The sequence below is a fragment of the Lactuca saligna genome, chromosome 7 (assembly GCF_052625555.1).
Source record: "Lactuca saligna cultivar CGN05327 chromosome 7, ASM5262555v1, whole genome shotgun sequence".
NCBI lineage: Eukaryota > Viridiplantae > Streptophyta > Magnoliopsida > Asterales > Asteraceae > Lactuca > Lactuca saligna.
Genome location: NC_136423.1, coordinates 184,129,432 through 184,144,147, shown reverse-complemented (window position 1 = coordinate 184,144,147; position 14,716 = coordinate 184,129,432).

Genomic DNA, 14,716 nt, shown 5'->3' with positions numbered 1-14,716 from the left:
CATTTTCCGAGAAATTCGCATGAATAGTACCAGCCACCGGAGACCTACGTCGCAACCACGTCACCTTCGCACGAAGCAGCAACGTCATCGGAGACGTGGCCAAATCCTAAGTCTGCAAGTGTCGCATGCTTATTCGCCGAGTCCGAGGTCTAGCAGGAAGGAGAGACGTCTCGCATCGGTGGCCAGTCCGACGCGAGACACATCTCGCCTACCCGCCTCGCATCCAAGCCACCAAGCTGCGTCGTCATCGCAGCGTGTCCGAGCCTCGCACTGCCTCTTGCTTCGTGGCCTTCGCTCCAGCAGCCATGTGCTCGCTTCTCATCCCTCAGATCCGAGCCTCTCACCCTATAAATAGAGGAGGGTGCGAACCCTCCCGGCTAAAAATAGAAAATTTCCATTTTTTACCCCTAAATCCATATATTCACTATTTTGACTTTTCCTGAAGCCCTGTTATCAATTTTAGCACCCGAAACACATCCCGGGACCCCTGAGAAGCCCGAAAATTTTACCTTTTCGGTTTTGAAGCCCTATCATCGTAGAGCCCGGTTTTCAACATAGAAAGACATATTTAAAGCCGAAGTGCTGTCCAGATTACTATTTTAACCCCTGGATAACTTAAGGTGTGTTCAATATATAAGAACAATTGTATGTTATGTGTTATATGTGCTATGTGCTTTTCAATGTTATTATTCTAAGTTATTTTCTTGTATTATTCGCTATGTTTATAGCAATTGTAATACCTTTGACTATGTGATCAGTGAAAGAACTTAGATTCACAGTGGTACTGGTACGTAGCCTCTGGCCATGTAGAGCATGCCTCCGTAAGAGAATGACTTCTATTCTATGACATTGGCAAATGGTTACACAGGACTATAAGCCTGAAATCTAACAAGATGTTAATCAAAAATTGCATGTCTTCTATGCCATTTGGGCCAAAGCTTTATTGACGTATATCAAGAATTGAAAAGTATAACTTTGAATAAAGTCTTTGATTGATATGAACGCTTGTCACATGATCTCACATACATCTTGTTGTTCGTCTTTGCTTTTTCCACATTAATATATATATATATATATATATATATATATATATATATATATATATATATATATATATATATATATATATATATGGCACAACATTATATTGTATCTAATTTTAAACTCACTAAGCGTCACCGCTTACCCTATCAATGTTTAACAATTGCAGGTGATAAGTAACTAGTATGTTTACATACTATTGAAAGATTCAGAATAGTTTGTAATAGTACTGTTGTACTACAGTTTATGTTTGTATAAATTACAATATCCTGGGTAGTTATGTAATATATATAACACTATGTAATAGAAGGTTTGTATCCAATAGTTTGTAATTCCCTTTATCAATGTAAAATATTGCTTTTATGAATATGCAAATAGCATGTTTTGGAGTAATAACATTGTGAAGTATGAAAGTTTGGGTCTTTCAAAGATATGAAAGTTGGGGTCTTTCAATCATGGTATCAGAGCAGTAGTTTAAGCGAACTAAATTCCACGGATTGGTATTTAGACTTAAACTATAAGAAGTTCAATATATGAACTTAATCAATGTAAGTATAGGGATACAAACCATAGGAAATATATAAGTAAAAGTATTAGGTAATAGTAAACCCTAATATTCTAAAATACTATCTTACTCCGTATTTCAGAGCAATGGCTGAACAAGTAAGTAGCCATACCCCTGAGGTTGGTGGAGATCCTTAACCCAAGGAAGTGAATACTCCAGTATCTCCTCGTGAGGAGCGACTCTTAGGTAAACTTACCGGTGTTATTCGATAGACTCTCGAAGAACACAAAAAGAATGATGATAAAGGAAAAGAGAAAGTCACTGGAGAATCCTCAAGCGGAAAGGTGAAGCGTCCCTCGTTCAAAGATTTCAAGAGTAGTGGTGCTATGGAGTTTTCTAATGTCCTTAATCATATAATTGTTCTAACTTGGAATCACTCAGAAAATGAAGTAAAACTATGTTTATAATCACTCAGAAAATATTGGAAGTCTTGTGAGATTCCAATTAAAAGACAAATAGTGAAATTTAGCGAAAATATAAAATTTTAAATAAGTAAAATGTTATTATTTGATGTTGTAGAGAATCTCGTTAGAAACTTGTAAGAGAAAACCTCGTCGAAATCCGGGTTATAACGAAGAAGTTATGACCAACCGAAGATCCGCGACAAAACCGGCACGACACCGAAAAATTTAATAAAAAGAACGCCAAAATCTAAATGGAAGTCGTAGTATTTGTTAAACCGAAAAATTTAATAAAAAGAACGCCAAAATCTGACTTCGTATGAGGAACTTATGATTTTTCGAAGTTTCAACTTAGCAGTAGACAGCTAAAAACTTGAATTTTAGATCGAGCGATATTTGACCGATTCATCCTAAACAAGCATCTAAGGTCTAGTCATATGTAGTACAACGGTAAAAAGTCTGACAAAAGCGGATATCGGATGAAGAAGTTATGAATTTTTAACAGATTTTCCTGTTCCGGTTTGTTAAAATCAATAATATTAAAATTAAAATCAGAATTAGCCAACGAAGTCTAAACGAAAGTTGTAGAGCGTAATTTTAGCTACGTGTGCATATAAAGAACGTCAAAAACGGAGCTCGTATGCGAAAGTTATGGATTTTAGAAGTTTGGGGCAAATTTTCCGAGAAATTCGCATGAATAGTAGCAGCCAACGGAGACCTACGTCGCAGCCACGTCACCTTCGCACGAAGTAGCAGCGTCACCGGAGACGTGGCCAAATCCGAAGTCGGCAAGTGTCGTACGCTTATTCGCCGAGGCCGAGGTCCAGCAGGAAGGAAACACATCTCGCATCAGTGGCCAGTCCGACGCGAGACACGTCTCGCCTACCCGCCTCGTATCCGAGCCACCAAGCTGCTTCGTCATCACAGCGTGTATGACCCTCGCACCGCCTCTCACTTCGTGGCCTTCGCTCCAGCAGCCACGTGCTCACTTCTCAGCCCTCAGATCCGAGCCTCTCACCCTATAAATAGAGGAGGGTGCGAACCCTCCCGGCTAAAATAAGAAAATTTCCATTTTTCACCCCTAAATCCATATATTCACTATTTTGACTTTTCCCGAAGCCCCGATATCAATTTTAGCACCCGAAACACATCACGAGACCCCCGAGAAGCCTGGAAATTTTATCTTTTCGGTTTTGAAGCACTACCTTCGCAGAGCCCGGTTTTCAATTACGCTCCCGATTTTCAACATAGAAAGACATATTTAAAGCCGAAGTGCTATCCAAATTACTATTTTAACCCCCGGTTAACTTAAGGTGAGTTCAATATATAGGAACAATTGTATGTTATGTGTTATATGTGCTATGTGCTTTTCAATGTTATTGTTCTGAGTTATTTTCTTGTAATATTCGCTATGTTTATAGCAATTGTAATACCTTTGACTATGTGATCAGTGAAAGAACTTAGATTCACATTGGTACTGGTACGTAGCCTTTGGCCATGTAGAGCATGCCTCCGTAAGAGAATGAATTCTATTCTATGGCATTGGCAAATGGTTACACAGGACTATAAGCCTGAAATCTAACAAGATGTTAATCATAAATTGCATGTCTTCTATGCCATTTGGGCCAAAGCTTTATTGATGTATATCAACAATTAAAAAGTATACCTTTGAATAAAGTCTTTGATTGATATGAACACTTTTCACATGATCTCACATACATCTTGTTGTTCGTCTTTGCTTTTGCCACATTAAAAGATATATATGGCACAACATTATATTGTATCTATTTTTGAACTCACTAAGCGTCACCGCTTACCCTATCAATGTTTAACAGTTGCAGGTGATAAGTAACTAGTATGTTTACATACTATTGAAAGATTTATAATAGTTTGTAATTGTACTTTTGTACTACAGTTTATGTTTGTATAAATTACAATATCCTGGGTAGTTATGTAATATATATAACACTATGTAATAGAAGGTTTGTATCCAATAGTTTGTAATTCCCTTTATCAATCTAAAATATTGCTTTTATGAATATGCAAATAGCATGTTTTGGAGTAATAACATTGTGAAGTATGAAAGTTTGGGTATTTCAAAAATATGAAAGTTGGGGCCTTTCAATCATGGTATCAGAGCAGTAGTTTAAGCGAACTAAATTCCACGAATTGGTATTTAGACTTAAACTATAGGAAGTTCAATATATGAACTTAATCAATGTAAGTATAGGGATACAAACCATAGGAAATATATAAGTAAAAGTATTAGGTAATAGTAAACCCTAATATTCTAAAATACTATCTTACTCCGTATTTCAGATCAATGGCTGAACAAGTAAGTAGCCATACCCCTGAGGTTGGTGGAGATCCTCAACCCGAGGAAGTGAATACTCCAGTATCTCCTCGTGAGGAGCGACTCTTAGGTAAACTTACCGATGTTATTCTACAGACTCTCGAAGAACACAAAAAGAATGATGATAAAGGAAAAGAGAAAGTCACTGGAGAATCCTCAAGCGGAAAGGTGAAGCGTCCCTCGTTCAAAGATTTCAAGAGTAGTGGTGCTACGGAGTTTTCTGGTGTCCTTAATCCTATAATTGTTCTAACTTGGATTTATAACACCAAGAAAGTATTTCATGTTTCTTATGTGGATGATGAAGACAAGGCTATCTATGCTTCTACAATGCTCATTGGAGAAGAGTTAGTCTGGTGGGAAGCAACATATGAAGCTCTCGATGGATGTAACCAGGAGAACTTATCCTGGGAGTTGTTCAAGACTCGTGTGCTAGAGAAGTATTGTCCTCTAGATATGAGGAGAAGACTGGAGAAGGAATTCCTCGAGCTTAAACAAGGAGGAATGACTGTGAATCAGTATGAAACTCAATTTAATCAAAGAGCAAGGTTTGCTACGAAGTATATTCCAACTGAAGACGAGAAAATTCAGTTATTCATGGAGGGACTACGACACGAAATCCATGATTTCGTTGTCAATCGGGATGTTCTGTCATTCGATAAAGCCGTTGAGTATGCTCGAAGGCGTGAGCATGACTTAGAAATATGTCGTGCCGCTCTTACTGTTCCAAAGCATCCACGTACTGAAAGAACTACTCCTGTTTCCACTATTCCACCAGCTCAATCTATTCGAACTGATCCTAGCAAGCAAGCACAATCTCAGAGTGCTTTTCGTGGCTGTGGTAGGTCACAATCTTTTTCTATTCAATCACCTTCATGTCGCGTTTGTGGAAGGAATCATCCGGGTCAATGCAAAATAGACAAGGAATCCATTGTCTGTTATGGGTGTGGAGAAACAGGTCATATAAAGCCAGCTTGCCCAAGGAAGGATGTGACTTGTTATGCATGTGGTATTACTGGCCACAAGAAGCGTTTTTTCCCTACTCTTACCAGCTAAGTAACGGGAAGTCAAGCTTCTGTTCAACAACCAGCGAGAAGTCAAGTCCATGTCCAACAACCGAAGAGTACTGCAGCTAAAAGGAGGAGGTTCCAAAAGCTAAGGGTCGTGCATTCCAGATTACCGCAGAGGAAGCACGTGAGGACCCGAATGTCGTGACGGGTACATTTCTTGTCAACTCTAGACCTGCTCACATCTTATTTGATTCTATTACCTTAGATTCTTTCGTATCTTATGAATTTGCGCATTCTTTTCAAACTGTTTGCTATGCACTTGCGCAACCATTTCACATAGATACTGCAGGAAGTATATCATTACTTTCTGATAAAATCTATAGGGATTGTGTCATAGAAATTGAAGTCTATAATTTTCTTGCTAACCTAATCCCTATCTCATTGCCCGATTTCGATAATATTCTCGGCATGGATTGGTTGTCAAAAAACCATGCAGAACTCTTGGGTTACGAAAAGATGGTACGCATTCCTATTAAAGGGGAAGATCCCATTCATGTCTTTGGTGAACAAAGGATCTTAAAAATAATCTCTTTCCTTAAAGCTCGTAAATTCATATCGAAAGGTTGTCCTATCTATCTGGCATATACAATTGACATCTCAAGAAAGGAGAATAAAATTGTAAATGATATTCCCATTGTTAACGAATATCCCGATGTTTTCCCTGATGATCTTCCTGGACTTCCTCCAGACAGACAAGTAGAATTCCGAATTGACCTTGTGCCCGGTGCTGCTCTGATTGCAGAGACTCCTTATCATCTTGTGCCAACCGAGATGAAATAAATGATTATCCAACTGCAGGAATTACTTGACAAAGGCTTTATTCGACCGAGTACCTCTCCCTGGGGTGCTCCTGTATTGTTTGTCAAGAAGAAGGACGGATCGATGCGAATGTGCATTGATTATCGTGAGCTGAATAAGGTGACTATCAAGAACAAGTACCCACTACCTCGCATCCACGATTTATTCGATCAACTTCAGGGTGTTACCTATTTCTCAAAGATTGATTTGAGATCTGGCTATCATCAGTTGAAAGTACAGGGGCAAGATGTACCGAATACTGCTTTCTGTACTCGTTATGGGCATTTCGAATTCCTTGTTATGCCATTCGGTTTGACAAATTCTCCTGCCGTATTCATGGATATGATGAATAGAGTGTGTCGCCTAGTGCTCGATAAGTCTTTCATCGTATTCATTGATGATATTCTAATCTATTCCAAGTCTGATACTGATCATGTCGTTCATATCCGTGAAATCTTAGAACTTCTTCGAAAGGAGAAACTCTATGCTAAATTCTCGAAATCTGAATTTTGGCTTCGTAAAGTTCAATTTCTCGGCCATATTATTTCTATTAACGGTGTATCTATAGATCCCATCAAAATCAAAGCCATTCAAAATTGGGAAGTACCCCGTAATGCTTCCGAAATTCGAAGTTTCTTAGGTCTCGCGGGATATTACCGGAGATTCATTAAAGACTTTTCTCGTATAGTTGTACCTCTCACAAGTCTTACACAGAAGGAAGTGAAGTTCAAATAGGGTGAAGCTCAAGAAAAAGCTTTCTCAACTCTAAAAGATCTTTTGACTCATGCTCCCATCTTATCACTCCCAGAAGGTGATGATGATTTCTCCGTGTATAGCGATGCTTCAAGATTGGGACTCGGTTGTGTGTTGATGCAGCGTGGTAAAGTGATAGCATATGCCTCAAGACAGCTGAAAGATTATGAAAAGAATTATCCCACCCATGATCTTAAACTCGCTGCAGTAGTATTTTCCCTAAAACTTTGGAGACATTACCTTTTTGGTACGAAATGCCAATTATTTACCGACCACAAGAGTCTCAAGTATATATTCAGTCAGCAAACTCTGAATATGAGACAACAACGAGCCATGGAGCTGATCAAGGACTATGATTTTGAAATCCTATACCATCCTGGAAAGGCTAATGTGGTTGCAGATGCACTTACCAGGAAAGTTTATCGTAGTAGTATGTGTTATACTATTACTCACACTATGGTGAAGTTCACTATTCTTGATGAACTAGAGAAGTGGCAAGTTGAGGCCTTCAAGCCAGAAAATGTGAAGAATGAAGGAATGGTACATTATGTCGATGTTTTACTTGATGATCCACGAGGATTAAAAGTATTTAAGAATCGTCTGTGGATTCCAAAGATTAGTGGATTAAGACAGAAGATTTTAGATGAAGCTCATAACTCTAAGCTATCCATACATCCTGGTACAAGTAAAATGTACTATGATGTAAGAGCTGATTAATGGTGGCCTGGATTAAAGAGAGACATTAGAAGATATGTACAGGAATGCTTGGTATGCTTACAAGTCAAAACAGAGCACCAAAAACCTTATGGAACCCTAGAAAGTCTTAGTGTTCCTGTTGTTGGATTAGATGTCTAAGCCCAAAACTTTTATTGGTATGTACTTGACCCGAGAGTAGCACGGTCCATTTGGGTTGCATATCATTAGGACAATTTGTTAGGATGGACTTTTGAGAGAAGGTTAATTATGGTTTATTAATATATTATAAGTTATAATATATATTAATATGAAATCATATGTTTTAATTAGTATTGATCAAGAATTAATTTGGAGTTAATTTAGTGGTCAAAAGATACTAATTAAATCTATGGGGACTAATTATGATAATTAGTTATATTTATATGTGTTGGACTTATGATCGATGTTGGACCAATTTTATGTATGGATATATAAAGAGTTTGGCCACATGAAGCATGGATCATAAAACCCATGGGTATGGATTATGGGTGATACCCATGACCCTTGGAATCCTACATATAAATAGGTTACTGCATAGCCAAAATCACCACTTCTTTTCTTAGAGAAATATGGAGGTGTTTTGGTGCATGGAATTATCTCTCAATAGCCACCTTTGTCCTAGGTGTGTTGTGATTCCATTTGAGGCATTTCATACTATTGGTGCTAAGCTCTTAAGGCCAAATACATCAAGAATTCAAGCCACATAAAAGGTATGTTTCCCTAACTAGTATATTATATGGTTTATGTTAAATGCATGCTAGTTATAGGTTTAATACCTTGGAAACCATTTGCATGTATAACTAGTGAAAACATGGATCCAAGGTATTTAGGGTTGTATGTGCACCATAGGATGTTGTATTATACCAAAACCCAACAGTGGCATCAGAGCCATGGGTTGTTTTCTACTGTATTTGTTGCAAATGTACTTTTTTTTTCAAGTTAATGAAAAAAAAATGAAGTTTGTCAAATTTTATGATAATTACTTGATTTTATGAAAAACTAATTATTTGTAAAATTTGAGTCACTTTACTACAAGAGTTGAATTAGGCCAATTTATTAAAAGATAGAATGATATGATTATTTTATTTGTTTTAAGAGTTTGATCTAAGTGGTATTAAGGAGTTACAAATTTTGTCATAAAATTTTGGAACTCAAAAGTTTTTTTTTAACGTTATGATCTTAAGAGTTTTGAAACTTCCATAAGTTATGGATGTGAAATGTCTCATTTATTAACTCTTTAGGTTATGAAGTCCAAGAGTCTTCAAAGGATAATTGTCAAAGTTTCAAGATTTGTATTAGTTTATATGATTATCTAATTTCTTGAAAATTGTTGATGTGAATTATCTTTACTTATGAGTTTAATCTGGATCATAGAAAAATTATTTGATTATTGTGTTAATTGGAATATTTGATCTTAATGGTTTTTATGAACTCCATAACTTGTCCTCAAGTTATGGAAAGTGAAGAGTTTTTCTTTTTAAAGTGTCATTAAGTCTCATAGGTTATGAAAATAGAAGAGTCTCTATTATTAATGTCATCATTAAATGATTTAATGTCTTCCATAACTTGTCCTCAAGTTATGGAACTTGATTTTTTTTTCATTAAACCTTAATTAAACTCATAAGTTATGAAAAAGCCAAGAGTTTTGAAAGGTTTCAAAACTTGTCCTCAAGTTTTGGAATTTGTAAAGTTACCCCCCATGTATACTTTAATTCCAAACTAGACCTTAGAATTTTAAAAGTTAAAATTCAACCCTTATACTTTATAATATTATAAGTTAATAACATTTATATATATGTATAAGAGTAAAGTCAGTCTTACCGTTAGTAGGCCTCATTCACGAAGCCGATCTATAAGGGGGGTATAAGGTTACTGCCTATAAAATGGCAGTTTAATGGGTGTCCACTCTCACCCACCGCTTCCTTGACCGGTGGAGGGTCGTTAGCTGAATGGGTAGGACAAGGACTATAATTCTCCCTTCATTAAAAGTATTAATGATAAATACTAAGTAACTAAATCTTTTATAAATACCCAATCTTAGTTACTTAGGAAAATGTGAATAAGGTGCTAATCCATGAAATTACACTTTGCACTTTGTTTATGTCGGTTAGTGGAGCATGTGTGGTTAACCGGCACACTAACTCGTATTTAACAAGGTAGGCAAAGGGTAACTTAATGTTTATTATAGTATCGATGTAGCTTGTGTGGTTAACCGACACATCGATTGAGGGGTAAACACTTAAGGGTGCCAAGTAATTTGCATGGTTACTTCACACCTTGTTTAGTGATCCTCCGCATCCCAATCACAAAACCTGAAGGGCACACTCGAGATTGAAAGATGACATTGAAAAGTTCAATGAATCTTAAAAGATCTAGGAGTTTCAAATCCAATTAAAACCTAATAAATTATTTCGTTATTCATGGTGGAAATTGGTGAACCGTCATTCACCTACCTTCAAATATTCTATTGCTTGGATTATGGCATCCCTCTTCAAAGTTATAAAATAGTTTGTTGGGTCCTAGCCTTAATATTTCATATTGGGTGTTATATTAAGGACTTTAAATCAACTATCTTGAATATCTCCCAAAAGATGTCTAGTTCATACATCTATGATCTTCCCAAATATCTTGGAACTTCACTTCCTCCACCTCCTCCAATTATTCTCCCTAACCCACAAGTTCAATGTCACTCAAGCCCTATTGGAAAGGCAAGGTCTAGGTGTGATCACATCTTGGAGATTAAGTCACATACTGACAAGCCAGGAGAGTTGGGTGTCAAAGTTTTAAGAAAGTTAGTGGTTCAATCACTTTCTAAGTCACATAGTGAGTTCCTTGGGACTCCTATGAAACAGAAAATGACAAGACCCTTAATGATATTATCTATTTGCTTGGTGCTGCTAAATCAGAAATGATTTAGTGTACTAGTAAATCAAATTTGATTAGGAGATCAACTTCCCAAAACTTTATGGACAGGGACAATAGTGACACAGGAAATCCAGAAAAGCATTCTCTTCCCAATGGAAAGGGATCGACCATAGTCAACTCGGTTGACCAAATGGTAAAGAGAAAGGCTAAGTCTTAGATAGTCCCATGTTCTATTACCTAAGGGTCCATATGGTCCTATTTCCAAAAGGAAAGGGCATTGGTTGCGAAGCTGTCAATTTTACCTGAAAGATCATAAGGCTAGTAAAGTCAATAAGTTTGACTCTATTTCAGGTAAGGTCCACTATCTAACTCGGTTAAGTTTCTATTCTGAGATTCTTATTACAAGACGTGTCTGGGTCACATGTTGATGTTTAAGAATCAAAGGAAAAGTGAAGGAAACTTAAAGAAATAGTATGTTGAATCTGATCGCGAAGATGGATATCTATCGCTTGATTGAAGATTGGATTCTTGATCTACTCTTAGGAGTTATGATAGATTGCTAGGAAACAAGTAATAACATAGTTTTCATTTCAAGTTACATTGTAAGGAAAAAAAGTTTTTTCCACATTTTAAAATAAATAAAAGTTTGTTTTACTTTATTTTTATCTCCTTACAATGGCATTCATGAAAACTTGATGTTTGTATGTTTATAGCAATATTGGAAATATGAATTTGATTCGTTCATTTGTGATAGTGTCTAAATTTACCAAATAAGGAAAGATTCTCATCACCCAAGTTTCAATTGGACCGAAACTTGGAATCATAAAAGTTGTATAGTATGATGAATGATAACTTTCGAGCATTGGAAAAATTAAGACTAACTAATTGTTCACATGGATGTGTGAGTCAAGAGAAGGACTAAGATATCAAGTACACTTTCTTGTGCACTTGTCAAAGTCCACCACAAAAGATGAATAAGACTATTCGTCATGATTTACTAAGGTTTAGTAAATATGATTATACTTACAAGCTTAAGTATAATTCTGAAACGTTGGAAAATTTTCAATGTATGACAGAACGAATAAGAAGAATCAAATTAGGCAGAAGGATAAAAGTTTCTCAAATTTGAAAAGATTGGAGAGTACTTTGTTATCATGTTTTAAGGTCATGTTAATGATTTTGATACCTTATCACAATTCATCCTCTAATTACATTCTGATAGTTAAGAAGGGGAGTTATGAATTATTGAAGTGGTTAAATCAAGAAGATGATTCATACTTCATTCCAAAACAACTCATAGAGTTATACTCTAAGATTGTAACTTGAGTGACATGTCTTAAAGAAGATTTAAAACATTTGTCAAATGTAAGAGTAAAAGTTTTCTACTCTTGTACATTTGAAATTGGTAAGTTGTGATGTTTTGGATAAAACAAAGACCAACTAAGGCTAATTGTGTTAAGTGTCTGTCTTGATTAGAATCCACAATATCTCTTGAATATTTGGCAAGAAATTCATATAGGACAAGGAGACAGTGGGAGTGTAAAAGATCCTGAAAAAGGTTTCAAGAAGTAATCAAGAATAAAACTTGTATTTCATCGGTAGCACACAAGTAGAGGTTTATAACCTATCGTGCTGACATTTCTGGGCCCATTCCAGTTAAGTTGTTTATACGTGTGAGTTCTACATGTTCTCAATTGTTTGCATAACTACTAGGAAGCAATGGCAGGCCCTTGAGCTGCCAGGTGACAAGAAGTTAAGATTGCACAAGTTCAATCCATATGAGTTTGGATTTGTCATTATCCTTGTCTTGTGACTATGGTTTTAACAATTCACATGGATAAGAACACATACACCATTAAATCTAACTGTCATAAGGTTTCTCTTCGATTCATGAAAATGATGGTAAGGAAACTCTTTCACTAAGTAGATTTTGAGTAGATAGCAATTGTGGGAATGACAAAAGGTCTAAACATTATGATTACGACATCCCTCTTCATGATTGTTTAGACGCACATGTGAGCTATCTGAGAGAGGTGTATGATATTGATAAAGTCTTATCAAGGCAATCTAATATCAAAAATATGAACTTTGGTAAGAAAGTCAATAAAGTATTGATTTCTAGAAGTTCAGTTGATTTCTAGGTACATGTCAAAGCTAGTGGGAGCATAAGTGTTATGCTAATAATCATCATGTTAGTGGGAGCATCATATGATAAGTATTGCAAGTTAGCAAAGTTAATTATAGAAAACAAAAGTTTCAATTTGTGAGGTTGTAGGGGTTGAAAAAGTTGTTTTACTATAATTAAGGGAGAGGAAATTATACTTCATCTCAAATCTAAAAGCTTAGATTGAGGTCTTAATCGTATTTAGTCAAGAATATATATGAATTTTATGTTGGGATGGCTCAACATAAGAAAATTCTATATATGGTTTCATTATTTGCGTTCTCAAATTCGATTATGATTATGGCATCCCTTTTCATAATCTGAATTGTGAGAAGTTGGCAAATAGAAATGGAAATATTATAACAAAAGACTGGTTTAGTCTTTATGTGAGACATCATGAATCGTGTCCCATATGCTTCAGATATAAGATCGATTACATGTACTATATTCACTCTTTCTAAGTTTTTCCAAATGCCTGGGGCATGAAGAAGGGAAAAAGGTCTAGAAATTGATATGACTAAAATGATTAAGCAATTGTTGAGGATAATCTAAGGTTTACCAAAGATTGGTTGCTCAGGGACAGTTGGAAGTATAATATTAATTTTGGAAGGACCATATTGACATAATCTGTAAAGAGGTAACTCTTGTTCAGAAGTGATAGTCAAAATGGAATACGGAAATGCTTCAAAGTTAGAAAGTATCCAATCTGTATGACTAGGAAACTTAATGAAAGAAGGATGTTTCCAAGGAGTTGATCTCCTTTGGAATACTCTGTAATGATTGTTGCCAAGTGTTTGTGAATTTGTGCATAATCATTACAAGAGGATCAATTCATATAAGTTTAGAATTTAACAGATTTTAGTAAATGGCATGAATTTGGAATTCCTGCATTTGCATTAAGATTTGGGATTGTGAATTGAGAATCATTGGAGTTATGTTCAATTGATCTATTTCACAAAGTAAAGATCATAGACAAACATAGTATGCATACTTGGTGTGTAGCATGACTAGTGTTTAGAAAAACATAATGTACATGCTTGGAGCATGGGACAACTATTGTTTTAATTCAAGAATAAAGTTGATAGCTGAAACAGTATACAATGAATAATGTGTAATCATATGGTGATAAATAAAAGGTGTTTTATTTATATTCATAAGTTCTGAGACCATATTGGATTCGATTATTATTGTGTTTCACTTTGCATGTTTTAACTTCCAGAATAACTAGGTCATTCTTCTGATTGACTAAGTTATTCAAACCATCCACAGTCGATCATATGTTAGAAGTAGATATGAATCAAGACTGTCATGGGTTGGGTTTGTAAAGGTCTAAGATGTTGGACAAGGTGGTGCTACAACACTCATGAGTGCTCAGAAGTTCTGAGTATTGGATTCAACCCGCGCTCATTGAAATAACTTCATGGATTTTATCACAAGTGATCACGAGACGATAATATCTTATATTCTTTAAACCTAGAGATATGAGTTGTTACTATGAGTTGGTTATACATTGATTGCACGAAAACGCATTGGTAACTCGATGTTATAAAACGTGCCTTTGTGTATGACTCAACAAGTAGTAGAATAAGCCATATGAGGTGAAGTTTATCCATTCCTTTTACCTTCGGGATAAAGTGATATCCGTGGGCCCCTCGATGATTTGATGATGACAAATGGAAGTGATCGGCCGGGCCGGGACTGATTTGATTTGTTCAATTAGTCAGTCGTCATAAATCGGAAATTGGGAAACAACAAATGGATAGCGAGAATGATTATAATCCATGTCTCAGTCCATATGATATCTACAATGGAGGAATATATGATCACTTATCTAATGGACGCGTCATTGATTTGTTCAGAGTTCGACAACGGATTTAAGAGCTACGATTGCTAGTCAGGTTATGAAGCCGTACTTGCAATAATAGTTTCAGACTTATCCAAGTGGGAGACTGTTGGATTAGATGTCTAAGCCCA